The following is a 22037-nucleotide window of genomic DNA, read 5'->3' on the forward strand; positions in this document are numbered from 1 at the left end:
ATGCTGCACTCTGAAACAGGAAATACAGAGGGGTTTCTCAATTGCTGCTACATCTTGATTGTAATGGCCAATGATTTCCGAAGATAAATGTCCTGCTCAGAAATTTCAACTTATGCCCTCAGAAAAAGGATCTCAAAACATTATGGTGTCCCAAAATGCATTGCCAGCAAGCACAGCAGTCATTTGTGCACATGATTATACAATGAGATAAAGTAGTGTGAATATTGCTTTGCTGATATTGAAAAAGGGTCTCCATTGACAAATTTTCTTGTCACAGTATATTTGTTTACCCACAAACATCTCCACTCCACCCCCTTCCTTGACAAGAAGGGCCTTCGTTTAATATTTAGACACAACATTGAAGTGCCACTTGGCTTAGTGTCTAAAAAGAGGTCTCCATCCTGAAGCTCCAAACTGGGCCTTGAGTTTATGGCTCAGTAATTGTTTGACAATAATGAAGCTTGTTTGTAGTCAGAACATTAGCATTGCACTAACAGTTATGTTAACACAACTATATTCCACTCACTATGATGTAAATGTCAATACTCACTTCTGCAAGTTATATATTTGGTTTTCCTTGTTGTTTGCACCCTAGTACTTAGATTTCACAAGGATAACTAACATTCCAGGTACCAGCAATACAACAGTTTATTTGGAGCTATACAACAAGCATACCTTACTTAAGGGACAATAGCAAGAATCTTTTGGGTTGCACTGGCAATTCATGACCTTATCTAAAGTTCATTTTCCAACAAATCACTTTGGATTTTGGTCAAGCAGTTTGCCAAAGATTTTTCTCCCACTTAACCCAAAGTGGCAGAGAACAATTGCTGCTGTTGTAATGCCAGCTTGGTTGATGTTGGGAGATATTACAAATAAAAGGTGAATTGCATCTGACTGCACCTTAGTTCAGTATGCTTTATTCAAGGAAGGGGGAGGTTTTGCTTGGCAGTTGGTAAAAATGTGCAAAAATTTTGTGGATGGCTTGCGATATTTCTTTAAAAATTACTTTTAAACAAAAGGGCCTGAGATTTACAGTGCTAATGTTATTTTGGTACAAATCTATTTGTGAGCTCAGTCAGATAGACAACAGGCTACACAAGTGTCAAAGCCTTCCACAAAATGAGGCAGTTAGTAAACAAGCCTGGTTGCTGCCGCATGAAATCACCTTCCAATCAGTATTAAATTGTAGCCTTTACTGGGGACTACAGAGACAGATAAGAAAACTGTTAATCATGCCTCAGATGTTCTAAGGTATTAAACAAATGAACAAAAGTTCAATCCTGACCGCTAGTAGAATCTGTGTCAAATATTTATGTTCTCCAGTATCCTGTGGGTTTCCTCCAGAAGCTCCAGATTTGTCTCACATCCCAAAGACATGCTAGCACTGAATTGAATTGACTATTACTTACATCCTTCATATACACAAGTAGAAATCTTCACATTACATCTCCATCTAATTGTGCAATGTACAATTTATAGTAATTTATGATAAATAGTATGTACAGCAGGATAGTCAATATAACATAGAAATACAGTTGTATCAGCATGAATTAATCAGTCTGATGGCCTAGTGGAAGAAGCTATCCCAGAGCCTGTTGGTCCTGACTTTTATGCTGTGGTACCTTTTCCCGGATGGTAACAGAACAGTTTGTGGTTGGGGTGACTCAGGTCCCCAATAATCCTTCAGGCCCTTTTTACACACCTGTCTTTGTAAATGTCCTGAATGGTGGGAAGTTCACATCTACCGATGTGCTGGGCTATCTGCATCATTCTCTGCAGAGTCCTGCAATTGAGGGAAGTACAGTTTTCATATCAGGCAGTGATGCAGCCAGTCAGGATGCTTTCAATTCTACCCTTATAGAAAGTTCTTAGAATTTGGGGGCCCATACCAAACGATAAGATATAGGAGCAGAAGTAGGCCATTTGACCCAACGAGTCATCCCCACTCCCCTGCTTTCTCCCCATACACTTTGATGCCCTGGCAAATCAAAAACCTATCCATCTCTGCCTTAAACGCACCCAACACTCGTGGCAACAAATTCCATAGATTTACTACTCTCTGACTACAGTAATTTCTCTGTATCTCTGTTCTAAATGGACTTCCTTCAATCCTAAAGCTGTGCCCTCTTGTCCTAGATTCCTCCACCATGGGAAATAACTTTGCCATATATAACTATCTGAGGTGAAAGAAGCGCTGTTGTGCCTTTTTCACTACACAGCCAGTATGTACAGACCACACGAGATCCTCAGTGATGTTTATGCCTAGGAATTTAAAGCTATTCACCCTCTCAACTCCAGATCCATTGATGTCAAAAGGGGTTAGCCTGTCTCCATTCCTCCTGTAGTCCACAATCAGCTCATTTGTTTTTGCAACATTGAGGAACAGGTTGTTTTCTTGACACCATTATGCTAGGGTGATGACTTCTTCTCTGCAGGGTGCCTCATTATTATTTGAGATTAGGTCTATCAGTAGGATAACTGGTCACTGCAAATTTCTCCTAGTAGAATCTATAGGAGTATAGATGAGAATAGCACCTAATGAAAATAAATGTAGTAAGGGATTACTCTAGACTTGAGAAGTTCATATACAAGGAACATGGGGAAAAATAAGAATTTTGAGAATTCTAACAACTTTAAATAGGAAAAAAAATCCTTCCCCAAACAACATTCTTCCTATTGGAGATGAACTAAGCTATTAAAAAAAATCTAGCACTCAGTGTTGTTAATATAATAATCAGTTTGAAAATTAAACCTTCCAATAGCAAATCACATGGATCTTACTCCATTTATTTTTTGTACTTTTAAGGTAATTTGTAATGTCAGGAAGAGACACGACAGGTAGGATCTGTTCATCCTCGTCTTAAAAGAGCATCCATTATTCTCAAATACTTCCTCCTAATCATTACAATCCGATCAGAGTAGAGTAGGACTATCACTCCAGAATAACAAGTTAAAACAAGTACCGTAGATGTCGGATTATAAGCCGCTACTTTTTTCCCACATTTTGAACAGCTTTGAACACTGCGGCCTTTACTACGGTGCGGCTAATGCATGATTTTTTTCATGCCGCCAAAAACATTTTGCCTCGTAACAGTAGACCAATAAAATTGATGAGTAGTTCACAGAGGTCCAATGAAATTGTACGATAAATCAAGCGCACTTTCACAATTAAATTATTGTAAATCAGTCATTTGTACTCACCCTCATCAACATGGAAAACACTCGAAGAAAAGCATTGTGCTGCCTTTATGGCAGTTATTTAGTTTATAATATTTTCGCTTAGTAATTCATTTGTTAGTTAAATTTAGAAGTGTTTTAACTATATTTGTTTTCTGTACTACAGAATGCTATGACGTCACACCCGGTTTCGCCGCGTCTTGTGGGAAAAATGCCAGTTTGCGATAAACGGGAAGGCGGGGGGCGAGCGGCGGAGCGGCATTAGATCTGAGCGAACGCTACTTTTAAGTTAAAGGCGATCAATAACTTTTCCTGGTAGGCTGCAGTATATATATTTTTTACCAGTCGTTAGGAGATATTGGAATGTTGTTCAGTAAAAAAGTATACGCAACGTATATTTAAAAGTAGCCGCGTTACAGGCACGGTTCGAAAAAAAGCATTTGCAATATGTATTTGTTTATGTTACCATATGGATTTAATTAAAAGTTAAAAAATCCTCACGTGTAATATCTTTCTGTGTAAATATCTCATATTACAACGTGGGACACCTGCGGCTGAAAATCCGGTGCGGCCTGTACAAGTACAAAATTGATTTTCTTTCTAAAATTAGAGCCAGCGGCTTTTAATCAGGTGCGCTCTGTAGTCCGGAATCTACGGTATTTGTCATTATTACAAGTGGCAATGGACAGTTAAAATGGAAGTGATTAGCATTTTGAAAAGAATGCATAAAGAGTGACAAGAAAGGATATTAAAAATGAGCTCTGTTGAAATGATGCACTGGACTAGATGGCTTGTGAGAGATAAATTATCTTACACTTTAAACTTCAACAGCTCCCAAATTTAGAACATTTGAGCTGGAGTACTGAATGCTCTCTGAAACTGGCTATGCATCAGTTCAAGTTCAACAGACACGATACAGAAGATCTATTGTTCAAATTTTTATTTATGATTTATGACTTCTAAATCCTTTGCACATAGGTAAACAAATACTGACCCAGTGAGCAGCATTTGTTTACTGCATCACAGCCAGTCCAGCTCTTTTCTCAGTAATCACAGCAAGACTCATCAATCAGAAATTAGAACCCCAAATTCCTCCATAATCTGAAGAGTGTGCAATAATTCTACAACTGTGAAATTCTGCAATGCTGAGTGTACCATAGACAGGAGCTTTAGTAAGGTGGTGACTCTGCAGGTACGGGCAAAAGGTAACAAAATATTAACTGCTGGAAGTCAGCCAGCAGCTCTGGAGGCAGAGAGATGGTAGATGTTTTGGGTCAAGACCTGGCATCAGGATCACTATTTTTTTTGCTCTGGATTACAGCATATGCAGTCTCTTGTAGCTCCATTGGCAAAAAGTGGTTGGGTGATTACCATGAAAGGCAAAAATCAGAATCAGGTTTAATATCACTGGCTTGTGTCATGAAATGTGCTGTTTTGCAGCAGCAGTACATTGCAATACACAAAAACTTAAATCATAAGTATATGTATTATACACAACACATGCACACAGTTGCAAGAAAAAGTTTGTGAACACTTTGCAATTACCTTGTTTACTGCAAATATTACTCATAAAAATGTGGTCTGATCACCATCCAAGTCACAATAATAGATTAACATAATCTGCCTAAACTAATAACACACAATTGTACTTCTTGTCAATACTGAGTACACCATTTAAATAATCACAATCTAGGTTCAAAAACAGTACATAAGCCTCTGTGGTAATGCTTTCTACAAAAGCTATTTGGAATCAGGTGTTCCAATCAATGAGATGAGATTGGAGATTGAGTTGTAGAGGCGCCCCGCAAGATTAAAAAAAGACATACAAAGTCAGGTTGCTGACAGAGTGTGCTCTTCTTAAGAGAGATCTGCTTAAGTGCGCCATGCCTTGATCAAAACAATTTTCGGAGGACCCAAGAATTGTAGAGATAAATTAAGCTGGAAAAGGCTACAAAAGCACTTCTAAACACCTGAGTGTTCATCAGTCCACTTTAAGACAATTGTCCATAAATGGAGGAAACTCAATACTGTTCCTATTCTCCCGAGCAGTGGGCATCCTGCAAAGATCAGACCAAGAGCACAAAGTACAATGCTGAAGGAGGTGAAAAAGAAGCAAAGGAACAAAAGACCTGCAGAAATCTCTGGAATTTCCTAAAGTCTGTTCATGGAAGCACATCACTGCTCTCCAAAAAACATGGCTGCACGTCTCAAGTTTGCAAAAGATCACCTGGATGTTCCACAGCCCTTCCCAGACAATATTCAGTGGACAGATGAGACAGAAATTGAACTTTTGGGCATAAACGCACATTGCTATGTTTGGAGGAAAACAGGCACTGCACACCAACTCCAAAACCTCATCCCAACTGTGAAGCACGGTGGAAGGAGCATCATGGTTTGGGGCTACCTTGTTGCCTCAGAGCCTGGCCAGCTTGCAATCATTGAGGGAACAATGAATTCAAAATTGCATTCATTTTACAGAATGTCAGGGTACAGGTTCATCACTTGAAGCTGAATAAAAGTTGGATGATGCAACAAGACAATGATTTGAAACACAAGAGTAAATCAACAGAATGGTTTAAAAAGAAAATTCACTGATTAACTGAAATAGTTTTGTATGGAGGAATGGACTAAAATTCCTCCTCAGCATTGTGCAAGTTTGATCAGCAGCTACAAGAAACATTTGGAAAAGGTTATTGCTGCTAAAGGAGTTTCTGCCGTTATTAAATACAAGGGTACACATACTTTTTCCAGCTTGGACTGTGAATGATTGAACAATGCGCTCAATAAAGACATGAGAAGTACAATTGTTTGTGTGTTATTAGTTTAGTCAGATTGTGCTTGCTTATTATTGTGACTGAGATGAAAATCAGGTATGTTATGATATGAGTAACTAATTCAGAAAAACAGTTAACTGCAAAGGGTTCACAAACTTTTTCTTGCAACTGTAGACAAGGTAAATGCAAGCAGGCTTTTTCCACTGCAGTTGGGTGCAACTACAACTAGTGGTCATCAGTTAAGGGCTAAACATGAAATATTTAAGGGGAACATGAGGGAGAACTTCAGAGGGTCATGAGCGTATGGAATGAGCTGCCAGCAGATGTACTGAATTGGGTATGGACCAGGTACAGGGCAACACAACGAGGAAGAATAATAGTTTGGCATGGACTAAATGCACCGAAGGGCCTGTTTCTGTGCTGTAGCTCTCTATGAGTAAAACCCACATAGATCATATCAAAGGTGCTACTCTCATTAAGCCTCACTGTGACCTCAGTAAATATATTTAAGACAAGGTTGAACAGATTTTTGCATAGTAAGGGAATTAAGAGTTATGGGGGAAAAAGCAGGTAGGTGCAGATGAGTCCATGGTCAGAACAGCCATGATCTTACTGAATGGCGGAGTAGGCTCGATCAGCCTGATGGCCTACTCCTGCTTCTATTTCTTATATTTTTATGCGACCTTAAATTTAGCTAGACATAACTTCCTCATAACAACCTCATGCTGATTATAAATGATTATCTTCCAATCAACGCAAAGAGGAAGTTAACATTTCCAGTCTGAGCTGAAACTCTGTTTCTCTCTCTACAGATGCTGCCTGAAATGCTAAGCGTAACAGGAATTTTATTTTTATTTCATATTTCCAGTAACTGCAGCAATGAATTTCCTGGTTAGCCTCTGCTTCTTTAAATGTTGATTTTGCTGTTTCCCCAATTATTTTTAAATAAGCTGTCCACTAATGATGTCATTCTCCCATAAACATTTGTTTTACTTGGCAAGACGTCCAATACCAAACCTATGAACACATGGAACTGGAAACTGATCTTCAGAGCCCCCACCATTGTTTCTTTAAAGGTTGAAATTTTACCTAGGTCCAGTGTATCCACTTTAAAAAATGTCCTGTATGTCTAAAATATGTCACCCTTTTTTGAAGTATGCAATATTTATTTAGAAATAAAGACCTTTGCAAACTTCATACTTTCACCAACAGCAGACTCTTGCCTTATCTTCTTTGTATACTTAGAAAGCATCTTTAGGTTTCCATGATTTTACTCGACAATATTTTTTTAACCATGTTCCTTCCCTGCTTTTTTGATATTGCTATTAAAGCTTATCCTGTGCTTTCTGACCATCAAGCTTATTCATTGCCTCCCCTCATTTAGCTTCTTTTTAACATGGTGCTTAACACCCAAACAGAGCAGGGTTATTTTTTGGGAGTTACTAACCTTACTCTAAACTTATACTGCCTCTTTCAATACCTGAGTAAGACATAAAGCACTGGAGGAACCCAGCAGGTCAAGCAGCATCTATGGAAATGAATAAACAGTTGGCATTTCAGGCCGAGGTCCTTCTTGAGTACCTACCCGATTTAACTTCAAAGAATAGCTTTGAGTCCATTAACAGTATATCAAATTTCAATTTTACAGAACTGATCTTGACATCAACTAGAATTCTATTCCTGAGCTCTTCTTTTTACATCCATTCCTGTTTTTCCCACATTCATCCCTAAAATAGTCAACTCCCTTTTGTTGATTTTGTTTTGATTAAATATTTCACTGATCATCAAGAATATTTCAACTTTTATATCTTTTACAATTTTGGTCTCAGTTTAACATAAAGGCAGCAAAAATCTGGTATGATGTATAATTTCAATATTATATAAAATATAATAATAATATTTTTAATATTATTCTCAGAACCTTGTTCTTCACCTCCTCCTAGCTGCTTAGTATCCATAGTCCACTTTGAACAACATAATGGTTTCTCTTCTATTCCTCAGATCAACCTCAGGAACACAATTGTTTATCTTTCTGGCATATCATCCTATTCCATCCTACCCCCACAGCTCTATGTTTCCTTACCCAATACTGTAATGCCTCACCTTTGTTAAACATCATATTTCAAAAACACAGCTACCAGGAAGATCAAGTTGCCTTCCCTTCCTCCATTAAGGCTATATAGAACAGAGAAATGAACATAGAAAACACATTACAATGCTGTGCGAACATGTAACCTACTCTAGAAACTGCCTAGAATTTCCTTACCACTTTGCCCTGTTTTTTTAAGCTCCATGTACCTATCTAAGAGTCTCTTAAAAGACGATTATATCCGTCTCCACCACAGTCATTACCAGTGCATTCCACGCACCCATCACTCTGCGTGAAAAACGTTCCTCTGACATCCCCCCTGGACCCACCTCCAAGCACCTTAAAACTATGCCCACTCATTTTAGCCACTTCAGCCCTGTGAAAAAAGCTCTCCACATGATCAATCCCTCACATTATCTTATACACCTCTATCAGGTCAACTCTCATTCTCTGTCACTCCAAGGAGAAAAGGCCAAGTTCACTCAACTTATTCTACATAGCATCATTATTTCTCTGCTCCAAGTTCTGAAACTGCCCTAAGTTAGCATAGCTATATACACTAATAAGCCTCTGGAAGATTAAATTTTAAATGGGGAATGAGCGATTGAGAGAAATTGCACCAGGGGTCCATTGTGATAGCCAGCCCTGTGTGGTCTTAATACTATGCCTAGAGTTAATATCATGGAAAGGGGGAAGATCATAGGACACAGTATGAAAACAATTACATCACAGACTACCTGGCAGTGTCTCAGAAACACAAGGTCAATTTCTGCTAGAGTAGCTAAAGAATACAAACACAATTAATAAATTAAAGGCTTTTTTTCAAGAAAAGTGAGTATCAGCAGTAACATATAGTAGAAGTACTATGAACAAATAAAAAGTTGAATTCAAACTAGCGAGCAATGCAAGGTTACTGCAATATGTATTGACATACTTAAACTCGTTAAATATACAGGAAGCAAAAAGAAACATAACTTGCAGGTGGAATTGGGTCGACTGGGTTCCCTGAAATGAACTGTACACCACCACAAGTCAGGACTGAACATTTCTAATGCCAGGGCATCTGAAACCTTTTCAAACAACAGTAAGTTTCCAGTTTAATAGCTGAAAACATCAGAGTATGAATCAGTTCGAACCTGACAGATCCTGATCCTGTGATAAAATTCTAAATTTTGTCAATCCTCCCAGTTAGCTTCCAGATACAAATCAAATGGCTGGAAGAAAATCTCATTAATTTTTGCTGATAATAATTTGCTGTGAATTTCAAAGTTAACAAGATATCTTGCCCAATTCATTGCCTTCTTGCACCCAAATTAATGGGTAAATGAATAGCGCACATCCTGCAATTTCCAAATATCAAAAGTAGCAGCTACAAGTGTAAAGGAAAATAACTGTACTCTGGATCTGATGTAGCTCAAAAACACATTAAGATAAATAACACAATAATAACAAAAAATAAAGATAAATACACAAGATAGCTTATATACATAAATTGATTGTATGTCCATAAAGGAACAGGAGTGTCTGTACAGGGTGACTGACACAATATGATAAAGTAGGGGTGGTTAGGGGTGTGAGTTAGTGGGTGGAAGTGTTGATCAGCCTTGCTGTTTGGGAAAAGTAATGCTTTTGAGTCTGGTGGTCCTAGCGTGGATGCAACAAAGCCTTGCCCCTGATGGGAATGGGACAAACAGTCCATGAGTTGGGTGCATGGGATCCTTCTTAAAGTTACTGGCCTTTTTCCGGCACCTTTCTGTATATGTGTCTTTGATGGCAGGCAGAGTTAGAGCTGTGCATCACAGGAACTAAAGATGAAAATTCAGCTCATTAACAACTAACTAGAGTTAGACCTCCATTCCAGGGAGGGCTCCTTTCCTTATAACCTCTTACTATCACAGCCAGAAAAGGAATGATGATACAAATACAAGTACTTGTTTCAGATGCATGGGAGCATTGAGCCATGGAGTAGTTCAGCATGGAACCAGATCCTTCTGCTCAACTCACCCATTTTGACCAGATCATCCCAGTTTTGTGTTCAACCCATAACCCTCCCCTTCAAATGCTCTTAAGTGTTGCAATTGTACCTTCTTCCTCTGTGCTCATTCCAAGTACGCACTACCCTGTGTAAAGAAGTTAGCTCCCAGGTTTTTTAAAAAACATCTCTCCCTTATCTTGATTTGCACCCTCTAGTTTTGGACTCCCTGACCCTCGGGAAAAGATTGACTGCCCACTTTAACAACACCCCAAATGATCTTATAAACTGCTACAAAGCCACCCCTCATCCTCCTGCACTCCAATGAAAGATTAATCATGACTAACCTCTCCCTGTAACTTATGTCCTCTTGTCCAGACAGCATCCTCAAATCTCTTCTGCACCATCTCTAGTTTAACAAATGTCTTTCCTACAGTGTCAACAAAACAGTATACAGTCGGCCCTCCTTATCCACAGGGGATCGGTTCCAGGACCCTCGCGGATACCAAAATTTGCGGATGCTCAAGTCCCTTATTCAACCTGTCTCAATTTGCTGGACCTTAGGACCCAGCGGAACCTCGGACCTTATTCAGCCTGTCTCAGTGCTATGGACATTACGACCCGGCGGTACAGATCTGAATCTGCGGTGTTTCTGTTCGCAAAAATAATTGCGAACACGATTAAAAATAAAGTGGAAATAATAAAGCGATCGGAAAGAGGTGACATGCCATCAGTCATTGGAAAAGCGTTTGGCTACGTCGGTCAACGATCGAAACAATTTTAAAGGATGAAGTGTGAAAGGCCCTGCCCCGATGAAAGCTAGAATTATTACTAAACAATACAGTGGTTTAATTATTGGGCTTTGGGTTTTTGATCCTCCACATCTACCCGGCACGGAGGAAAGCTCACTCAGGAGCGGTCTGTCCTGAGTCCCGAGAACTTCTGTTCCCGAGCCCGGCGCTGAAACATACGTTCTTAAGTGTTTTATATGCATAGAAAGGTAAAATATATACTATATACTAAGACAAATGTTTGACTAACTGACGTTAAATAATACCGGATGTACCTGTTCCGATTTACTTAGTAAGAGAACTTGCGATTTTTTTCAATCCCAATCCACGATAAACCACGCACATATAACCATATAACCATATAACAATCACAGCACGGAAACAGGCCATTCCGGCCCTCCTAGTCCGTGCCGAACTCTTAATCTCACCTAGTCCCACCTACCCGCACTCAGCCCATAACCCTCCACTCCTTTCCTATCCATATACCTATCCAATTTTACCTTAAATGACACAACTGATCTGGCCTCTACTACTTCTACAGGAAGCTCATTCCACACAGCTATCACTCTCTGAGTAAAGAAATACCCCCTCGTGTTTCCCTTAAACTTTTGCCCCCTAACTCTCAAATCATGTCCTCTCGTTTGAATCTCCCCTACTCTCAATGGAAACAGCCTATTCACGTCAACTCTATCTATCCCTCTCAACATTTTAAATACCTCGATCAAATCCCCCCTCAACCTTCTACGCTCCAATGAATAGAGACCTAACTTGTTCAACCTTTCTCTGTAACTTAAGTGCTGAAACCCTGGTAACATCCTAGTAAATCGTCTCTGCACTCTCTCTAATTTATTGATATCTTTCCTATAATTCGGTGACCAGAACTGTACACAATATTCCAAATTTGGCCTTACCAATGCCTTGTACAATTTTAACATTACATCCCAACTTCTGTACTCAATGCTCTGATTTATAAAGGCCAGCGTTCCAAAAGCCTTCTTCACCACCCTATCTACATGAGACTCCACCTTCAGGGAACTATGCACTGTTATTCCTAGATCTCTCTGTTCCACTGCATTCCTCAATGCCCTACCATTTACCCTGTATGTTCTATTTGGATTATTCCTGCCAAAATGTAGAACCTCACACTTCTCAGCATTAAACTCCATCTGCCAACGTTCAGCCCATTCTTCTAACCGGCATAAATCTCCCTGCAAGCTTTGAAAACCCACCTCATTATCCACAACACCTCCTACCTTAGTATCATCAGCATACTTACTAATCCAATTTACCACCCCATCATCCAGATCATTTATGTATATTACAAACAACATTGGGCCCAAAACAGATCCCTGAGGCACCCCGCTAGTCACCGGCCTCCATCCCGATAAACAATTATCCACCACTACTCTCTGGCATCTCCCATCTAGCCACTGTTGAATCCATTTTATTACTCCAGCATTAATACCTAACGACTGAACCTTCTTAACTAACCTTCCATGTGGAACTTTGTCAAAGGCCTTGCTGAAGTCCATATAGACTACATCCACTGCCTTACCCTCGTCAACATTCCTCGTAACTACTTCAAAAAATTCAATAAGGTTTGTCAAACATGACCTTCCACGCACAAATCCATGCTGGCTACTCCTAATCAGATCCTGTCTATCCAGATAATTATAAATACTATCTCTAAGAATACTTTCCATTAATTTACCCACCACTGATGTCAAACTGACAGGTCTATAATTGCCAGGCTTACTTCTAGAACCCTTTTTAAACAATGGAACCACATGAGCAATACGCCAATCCTCCGGCACAATCCCTGTTTCTAATGACATCTGAAAGATCTCCGTCAGAGCTCCTGCTATCTCTACACAAACTTCCCTCAAGGTCCTGGGGAATATCCGGTCAGGACCCGGAGATTTATCCACTTTTAAATTTCTTAAAAGCGCCAGTACTTCCACCTCTTTAATTGTCATAGGTTCCATAACTTCCTTACTTGTTTCCCACACCTTACACCATTCGATATCCTTCTCCTTAGTGAATACTTTAAATCATCTCTAGATTACTTATAATACCTAATACAATGTAAATGCTATGTAAAATGGTTTTTATACTGCATTGTTTAGGGAATAATGACAAGAAAAAAAGTCTGCACATGCTCAAACAAGTGATGGAAGAGCACTTCCGAGTTTTCGCGATTCACGGTTGGTTGAATTCGCGTATGCAGGATTCGCGTATAAGGAGGGCCGACTGTACAATACTTCAAATGTGGTCTCACCAACTTGATGCCCTCACTGATGAAGCCCTGCATGCTAAATGCCTTATTCATCTTCCTAACTGTGCATTGTACTCCCAGGTCTCCCCATTCCACAGTACTTGACAGTGATTTGCATATCCAAAATTTATCTCGCACTTTTCTAAGTTACAATCCATTTGCTATTCCATGGCCTATCTTCCTAATTGATCAAGATCTTTTTGCAATTCATTGTAACATGTTTTAAGTATCAACAAGATGCCCAACTTAGAATCATTAGCAAACTTACTAAATCATTCACATAAATAATGAGTAACTGAGGTCCTGTTACTGATCCCTAGGACACCCCATTAGTCACAGGCCTCCAAGTCAAGGATTAACCATCAATCAACACCTTCTGATTCCTATCAAGCCAATTCTGAAACAACCTTGCTAGCTCCCCCGGATCCCATGGGACCTAACCTTCCAGATCGGTCTGCCACGTGGAACTTTGTTAAAGGTCTTACTAAAGTCCATATAGAAAACATCCTTCGTCCATCCCCTTCATCACCTCTTCAAAAAATTTGTCAGATGTGACCTTCCACTCACAAAACCATACTGATCAGGCCTTGACTTATGGCAAAAGCAGCAGACGTGATGCTATTTTATTGTAGTATCAGGTAACATTGACCCTTTGTCATCATCTCACAGAAAAATGCCTGCAATGAGACGGTGTGTTGTTTCTATTGGCAGATAGTGTTGAATAGTTTACAAAAAACCTGGATATTTATTTACTTTGAAGTAAAATATTTCAATCTTTTCGAAAGGAATGCAACCACATAAAGTGTTGATAAATATTAGCATAATTGGTTAAGAGATTTTCACTATGTTCACTGAAAAAGAGCAAGCAATTTTCCTATTACAACACAAGACTAAGTAGCTTTGTCTGGACGCTTCTCTCAAAATGCCAAGCCTTGAAAAAAAAAAGAAAAAATTATGAAATTGTCAATCAGTCCCCTATGATAAGAACACTTGAAATTCTCGATCCAGTCACAAGCTTCAATGCACGGAACAGCCAAACTCCAGTTTCAGCTGTTCTGACAAATACAAGGCCATAAACACTGTTTGGCCTCTCCTTGAAGGCTGCTCAATTATATATTTGATGAAAGCAAAGCGCCAGCAGCACAGCATTCCTTCAATTCCTAATTCTATAGGCACCACTAAACTAGAAGCCATATCAAAATACCACATCTTTCATTAGTCAGGACAATGAAGAGAGAAAAGGGAGGTTATGTTCCAACTTTCTAAAACATTGGTCAGACTGTGTGCAGTTCTAATTTCTGTACTAGAGGAAAAAATGTGATTGCACTCAAGAGTGCAAAGAAGATTCAAAAGGATGTTGCCTAGCATGGAGTATTTCATTTATGATTCAAATTTAATGAAATAGATCAGTTTTCCCTGGAAAAGTGGTGGTTAAGAAACAATTGAAGTATATAAAATGATAAGGGGAATAGATATGGGAAAAAGTTTCTTGAAGTCTATAGTCTCGGGGTAGATAAAATAGGTGACATAAATTGAGGATAAGGTGTACTGTATGTGATTTAGAGGGGATAGGAGGGGGTCCTTTTACACCAAGATTGGTAAGTATACAGAATACATTGCCTGAGACTAATGGAAGCAAAAGCACTGACATGCTTTTAAGTATCTAGATGAGCACAACAAACACCGTAACCACCTAACCATAATTCATACTTGGTAACTGAAAGATATTCTTTTCCACATCATTTAAGAAGCGAACATAAAAATAAACCAGTACTTTAGATTGCAAGCTCATACAAAAGTACAACAAAAGATGCAAAGCCACCACTTTTTGTCGCATTAAAAACTTCTTCCATTTGCCAGTGACTCCAATTGCAGAGATGGAATTAAGCCTCATACATTCAAACCTTTATAGAGTATCCTCATCTTCTGTCCTGTTTAAAGCTCCTCGTAATCTGGTGGTCTGAGTAAACAATGAACTTTGCCATCCCATCCTACCATGATATTGCACTGGTTGTTCCATTCTGTGCCATTTTAAATTGATTTCCTGCACTTGGAAGGTCTCAAGTGAAATTATGTTTACAATTCATAAGCTGCATTAGTCCACATTTTAACTGCATGTTCAATTAGAGAAGTCCATCCAACAATGAATAAAGAGATACAGTGACAAGCATTTGTGTTGTATGCCATCTATACCATGACACCATGCTAGTGAAAAAGGTAACAATGCTGAATGTGATTACAGTTACCGTGTGCACATTGATATCTATTTGCTCTGCAACTCCCACACTGAGGTAGAATGGGAGATCATAAATCCAAGAGTCCATTTGTTAAGTGTATGAGCAGTCCATTCAAGACTCAACAATGGGAGAGAAGCTGTCTTCGATTTTGGTGGCTTGTACTCTTGGGCCTTTGTATCTTCTGCCTGAGGGGCAGGAAGAAAGAACAGCTTATCTATGTTAGCTGCCTTCCCGAGTTACTTTACATGAAGTTCAGCTCACAGTTCAGGAAATGACCACAATGACACTGCTGAGTCCAATAAAATTCCAGTAATTAATTGTTCCAAAATTATGAAGGCTCAGCATCTGGCTCATGGGGTGATGATTCCCATACTCCCTTTAAACTCACAAGGCCTCATTCTCACCCTCCCTTTAAATTCAGTAGAACCAATTACGGAGTTTTCCCCACATCAGTAAAGAACTCACCATCCTGGTTTGACATTTCAGTGCTGTACGTAGGAAGTTCTAAACCACTAAAAGTACATAAAACAGAGACCCATCTGTCCATTCAGATCAGAAACAACTACAGGAAAAACAACTAATAATTTTTTTTGGTGATGCTGTCAACATTCTGTCCTAGCACTGATTGACTTGTCAAAATAAATTATTCATTTACAGGGGATGATCTTGCCCATAAGTGGATTTTAGTGGTTTAGTGACAATACTATTACCATGGAAACAGAAAATAGGAGAGCATTTAGCCCTCACCATCATTCAATCTGATCATGGCCAATCATTGATTTCAGTACCTTGTCTCTGCATTCAAACCCTTCCTCGGCCCCTTTAGCATGAAGGAAAATATCTACCTCCTTTTCAAATCAGAATGAAGTTTACTATACTGACATACCGTACGTTGTGAAATATGTTTTGCGGCAGCAGTACAGTACAAGATGAAAAAATACTATAAGGAATTGAGCTTGTGCAAATAGAACATTCTGCTATCTATGGCGAAGGGAAGCGGCCATTCCTAAAGCACTGAGTGTGTGTGTTTACAAGCTTACATACTTCTCCCTGATGGTAGGAATGAGAAAGAGCATGTCCCATTCAGTGAAGGTCCCAATCATGAATGTTACCTTCTTGAGGCATTGCCTTTTAAAGATGTCCTTGATGGTGGAGGGGGTAATGTGTATACATTTAGTGACTTGGCCTTCACTTTCTTCTGCGGCAGAGAATTCCACAGATTTATGAACCTCTTCTGATCTGCACTCTAAGTGGCACAGCCCATAGTCTGAATGGGACCAGTGGCTCTGGACTCTGGAGCATTCTCATTGTATCTAGTCATTCTAGTCCTATTAGAATTTCATAGAATTCTACAAGATGTTTTTGCTCTTCAGTGAACGCAAGTCTAACTAATTTGTTAGTCCCATGATTCCAGGAGTTAGTCTACTAAATTGCCATTATATTCTCCCCACTGTAAGAACATCCTTCTTCAGGTAACAGAAACCTGCACTCAAAATTTCAGATGGGGTTCAGCCAAGGCCCTGTACAGCTGCAACGAAACATCCTTGTTACTGTTTTAAATCATCCTCCAATGAAGGCCAACATATTATTTACTTTTGTAAATGCTTGCTTTCATCAACTGTACACAAGAACAGCCAAACTTCCATTGCCCTTTCCCTTTTCCCAATCACGATAAAGCAAAAATAGTCAAGATCTGCACCTAAACTGATATATTCATGAACCCCATTTATAACATTTGCGCACAGGAATGACTAAATCGAAGCAATCTAATCATTTGATAAATCTTGAAATGGACACTCTAAATTCATCTTTTTTGTAAATAGAATGCTCAAGAACATTGGTCTTAGCTTTATTTCCCTCCTGTATTCTCACTTTCCCTGAAATCATCCAAACATTTGGCATCACAATAGCAATGTAAAAAGAAAAGGGGAAAAAGTCTACAGAAAATGCAATATTAAATGATGTCTGTCTAAAAATAAATTCAGAGCAAGGGGAGGAGAAAGGTTAAGACCAATTTCAGGGGCTTGGATTTAAAACCCATTAGCTTTGAAGCCAAACCAGTCATACAGAGCACAAAGATAGAAATCACAAGGGATGTTGCAAAGGACGCACTGCATGAAATATCCTTCCTCAAATGGATGAAGCTACATTCAACTATTAAACAATGGAACACGTCTCATACAACTCATCACACACCTCTTGCCTTTCAGCTGCAGCCTACTGTGCTGAGAGAGAAAGCTTCCAGTTTACAGAAGTTTTCCCTTGCTTGTATTTACTTGCCATCATCCCCTCCCATTTTTCTCCAACTCTGGCACACTTCTGCAGATAATTTCACCACAAATACAGGGAGATTCTGCTGAGATGAAGCTTAAAGGTAGAGTTCATCTTATTTCTCCAGGGACTGAACAAAGAATAAGTTATAAGATCACCTAACAGATAAAAAAAATTGTCATACAGTCAGCCCTCCTTATCCGCGGGGGATTGATTCTGGAATCCCTCACAAATACCAAAATTCGCGGATGCTCAAGTCCCTTATTCAACCTGTCTCAATGTACTGGACCTTAGGACCCAGCAGAACCCCAGACCTTATTTAACCTGTCTCAGTGCGGTGGACATTAGGACCTGGCAGTAGAGGCCTGAGTTTGCAGTGTTCCTGTTCACAAAAATAATCATGAACACGATTGAAAATAAAGTGGAAATAATAAAGCGATCGGAAAGAGGTGAAATGCCATCTGTCATCGGAAAAGCGTTAGGCTACAGTCGGTCAACGATCCGAACAATTTTAAAGGATAAAGTGAGAAACGCTCTGCCCCGATGAAAGCTACAATTATTACTAAGCAACGCAGTGGTTTAATTACTGGGTTTTGGGTTTTTGATCCTCCACATCAACCTGGCACGGTGGAAAGCGCACTCAGGAGCGATCTGTCCCGAGTCCCGAGAACTTCTGTTCCCGAGCCCAACGCTGAAACATACATTCTTAAGTGTTTTATATGCATAGAAAGGTAAAATATATATTTTATACTAAGATAAACGTTTGACTAACTGACGCTAAATAATACCAGATGTACCTGTTCCGACTTACTAAGAGAACTTCCGAGTTTTTTCGATCCCGATCCACGATAACCCACGCACATCCTCCCGTATACTTTAAATCATCTCTAGATTACTTACAATACCTAATACAATGTAAATGCTATGTAAAATAGTTGTTATACTGCATTGTTTAGGGAATAATGACAAGAAAAAAAGTCTGCACATGCTTGAACAACAAGTGCTGGAAGAGCACTTCCGAGTTTTCACAATTGGTTGAATTAGCGGATAAGAAGGGCCGACTGTACTTGGCACACAATTGGTAAAGTCTGAGTTGTACAACATATAAGACTTCAACCCACTGAACATCATGACCATCATACCCATCTATTCTAATCCACTTACCAACATCTATTACACATCTCTTTATGGCTTGTTTATTCAAGTATCTGTCCAGGTAAGAAGAAATAAGAGAAGGCCATCTGGCCCAGCAAGCCTGCTCTGCCATTCAATAAGATCCTGGCTGATCTGGCTGTGGAGTCAGTTCTGCCTTTTCTCCCATAACCTTTAATTTTCCAGCTATGCAAAAATCAATTTAAATGTGTCTTAAATATATTTAATGAGGTAACCTTTATTGCTTCCCAGGGCTGAGAATTCCACAGATTCATGGCACTCTTGGTAAAGCAGTTTCTCCTCATCTGTTTTAAATCTACTTCTCCAAATCTTGAGGCGATCCCCTAGTTCCAGTGTCACTTTCAAGTAGAAACAACTTTTCTGCCTCTATTTTAGTTAACCCTTTCATTTTAATACGACTCCCACACCCATTCTTCTGAATTCCAGCACAGTCCCAGGCAACTCCATTGCTCCTCAATGGTTTAAACACCCTCCCACCCTCATCAGTTCTGAAATCAATCTTGTGGGTTTCTTCTGCACTGCCTCAAAGCCAGTATATCTTTCCTCAAGTAAGGAGACCAGAATCAGATGTAGCTCTCCACGTGTGGCCTCAGCAGTACCCTGTAGAGTTGCAGCATAAACTCCCTGCTCTTAAATACAATCCCTCTAGCAATGAAACCAGCATTCTATTTGCCTCCTTGATAACCTGTTCTACCAACAAAGCAAATGTTTATGATTCATACACAAGCACTCCAGTCTCTCTGCACAACATGCTGTAATTCTTCACTATTTATATAATCTAAGCTTCTGTTTTTCCTTCCAAAATTGATAACCTCACATGTACTGATGCTGTGCTCCATCTGCCAGACCGTTACCCACACATTTAATCTATCAGTCTCTCTGCAGACTAATATTTTCTACTAAATTTAGAAAACTACACTTGGTCTACACTTGGTCCCCTCTTCCAAGTCATTAAATGCACATCCTGAACAGTTGCAGGCCCAGCACAGATGCTCTGCTCACCATTGACATCTCAACCCTGCCTTCTATTGGTTAACCAATCCTTTATCCATGTCATACACTATCCTCAACTCCATGCATCCTAATCTAATGTTTTAAGTCTTATGCAGCACTTTATCAACTACCTTCTGGAAATCCATCATCACCTGTTCCTCTATCCAATGCACTCATTATATTCTCAAAGAACTTCACGATCAGCCCTTCATGAATACATGCTGTGCCTTCTTAATAGAATCACTCCTACCTAATGACTTGCTATATATTCCTTAATGGTAGCTTCAAGCATTTTCCCAAGTGTAGATGTTTGATGCCTCTAATGCTGTTACAGTCTTGCCTCCACCATATCCTCTGGCGTTACATTCCAGATATCAACTATTGTGTGAAAACGTATCTCTTGGGTCTCCTTTATATCTCCTCCCACTCCCTTAAATCTATGGCCTTTAGTTTTAGACACCCCTACCAAAGAAGCAGACACTGGATATCTATCTATCCCTCTAGTTTTATACATCTCCAAATCTTAGGTCATCCTCCTTTGCTCCAGGAAAAATAGATGCATTCTCTCCTTTTGATTCAAGCCCTCCAAACCAAGCAACATCCACATGATTTTTTCTGCACCATCACAAGCTTAATCACATTTTTCTTGTTGTGTGGTGTCTAGAATGGCTTACAATATTCAAAGTGAGGCCTAACATTTAGTGCAATTGTAATATGACATTACAGCTCCTGTATTCAATGCCTAAGCCAATGAAAGCAATCATGCCATACACCTTGTCCACTCTGACTACCTGTGATCCCATTTTCAGGAAACTATGTACTTGCGCATCTGACCAGCCTCCCATGCAGCACTATGTCATGCTAAAATCAACATAAACAAATTTACCACATCACCCTCATCAATGGAATGTAGATATTAAGAAAGAGGATGTGCTGAAGCTTTTGGAAAGCATTAAGTTGGATAAGTCACCGGGACTGGACGGGATGTACCCAAGGCTACTGTGGGAAGCGAGGGAGGAGATTGCTGAGCCTCTGGCGATGATTTTTGCATCATCAATGAGGACAGGAGAGGTTCCAGAGGATTGGAGGGTTGTGGATGTTGCTCCCTTATTCAAGAAATGGAGTAGGGATAGCCCAGGAAATTATAAGCCAGTGAATCTTACTTCAGTGGTTGGTAAGTTGATGGAGAAGATCTTGAGAGGCAGGATTTATGTACATTTGGAGAGGGATAATATGATTAGGAATAGTCAGCATGGCTTTATCAAAGGCAGGTCATGCCTTACGAGCCTGATTGAATTTTTTAAGGATGTGACTCAGCACATTGATGAAGGTAGAGCCGTAGATGTAGTGTACAGTCGGCCCTCCTTATCCGCGGATTCAACCAACCGCAGACCGGGAAAACCCGGAAGTTCTCTCTCCAGCACTCGTTGTTTGAACATGTGCAGACTATTTTTTCATCATTATTCCCTAAACAATACAGTATAACAATTTACATTGTATCAGGTATTATAAGCAATCTAGAGATGACTTAAAAGTACAGGCAGTCCCTGGGTTATGAACGAGTTCCATTTTGAGTCCGTCTTTAAGTTGGATTTGAAGTCGGAACAGGTACATCGGGTATTATTTAGAGTCAGTTAGCCAAACGTTTGTCTTATTATATTGTATATATTTTACCTTTCTATGCATATAAAACACTTAAGAAACGTATGTACTTCAATAATTAAACCACTGCATCGCTTAGTAATAACTGCAGCTGTCATCGGGGCAGGGCGTTTCTTAAACTCCATTAAAATTGTTCCAGTCGTTGACCGATGTAGCCTAACGCTTTTCCAATGACCGATGGCGTTTCACCTCTTTCCGATTGCTTTATTGCTTCCACTTTATTTTCAATCATGATCGTGATTATTTTCATGAACAGAAACACTGCAGATTCAGAGCTCCGGCACCAGATCCTAATGTCCACCGCACTGAGACAGGTTAAATAAGGGACTTGAGCATCCGCGTTTTTTGCTATCCACGGGGGGTCCCGGAACCAATCCCCCACGGATAAGGAGGGCCGACTGTATATATATTTTAGCAAGGCATTTGATAAGGTACCCCATGCAAGGCTTATTGAGAAAGTACGGAGGCATGGAATCCAAGGGAACATTGCTTTGTGGATCCAGAAATGGTTTGCCCACAGAAGGCAAAGAGTGGTTGTAGACAGGTCATATTCTGATTGGAGGCCGGTGACCAGTGGTGTGCGCGGGGATCTGTTCTGGGACCCCTACTCTGTGATTTTT

The 22037-nt window shown here is 39.7% G+C and overlaps 1 protein-coding gene across 1 annotated transcript in view; it reads right to left on the reverse strand.

Annotated features, from left to right (window-relative positions):
- Window positions 1-22037, reverse strand: part of LOC140714970 (growth factor receptor-bound protein 2) — a 169189-nt gene that overhangs the window by 63945 nt on the left and 83207 nt on the right. The window lies entirely within an intron of this gene.

This window comes from Hemitrygon akajei, chromosome 22 (genome assembly GCF_048418815.1).
Source record: "Hemitrygon akajei chromosome 22, sHemAka1.3, whole genome shotgun sequence".
NCBI classification, from domain to species: domain Eukaryota; kingdom Metazoa; phylum Chordata; class Chondrichthyes; order Myliobatiformes; family Dasyatidae; genus Hemitrygon; species Hemitrygon akajei.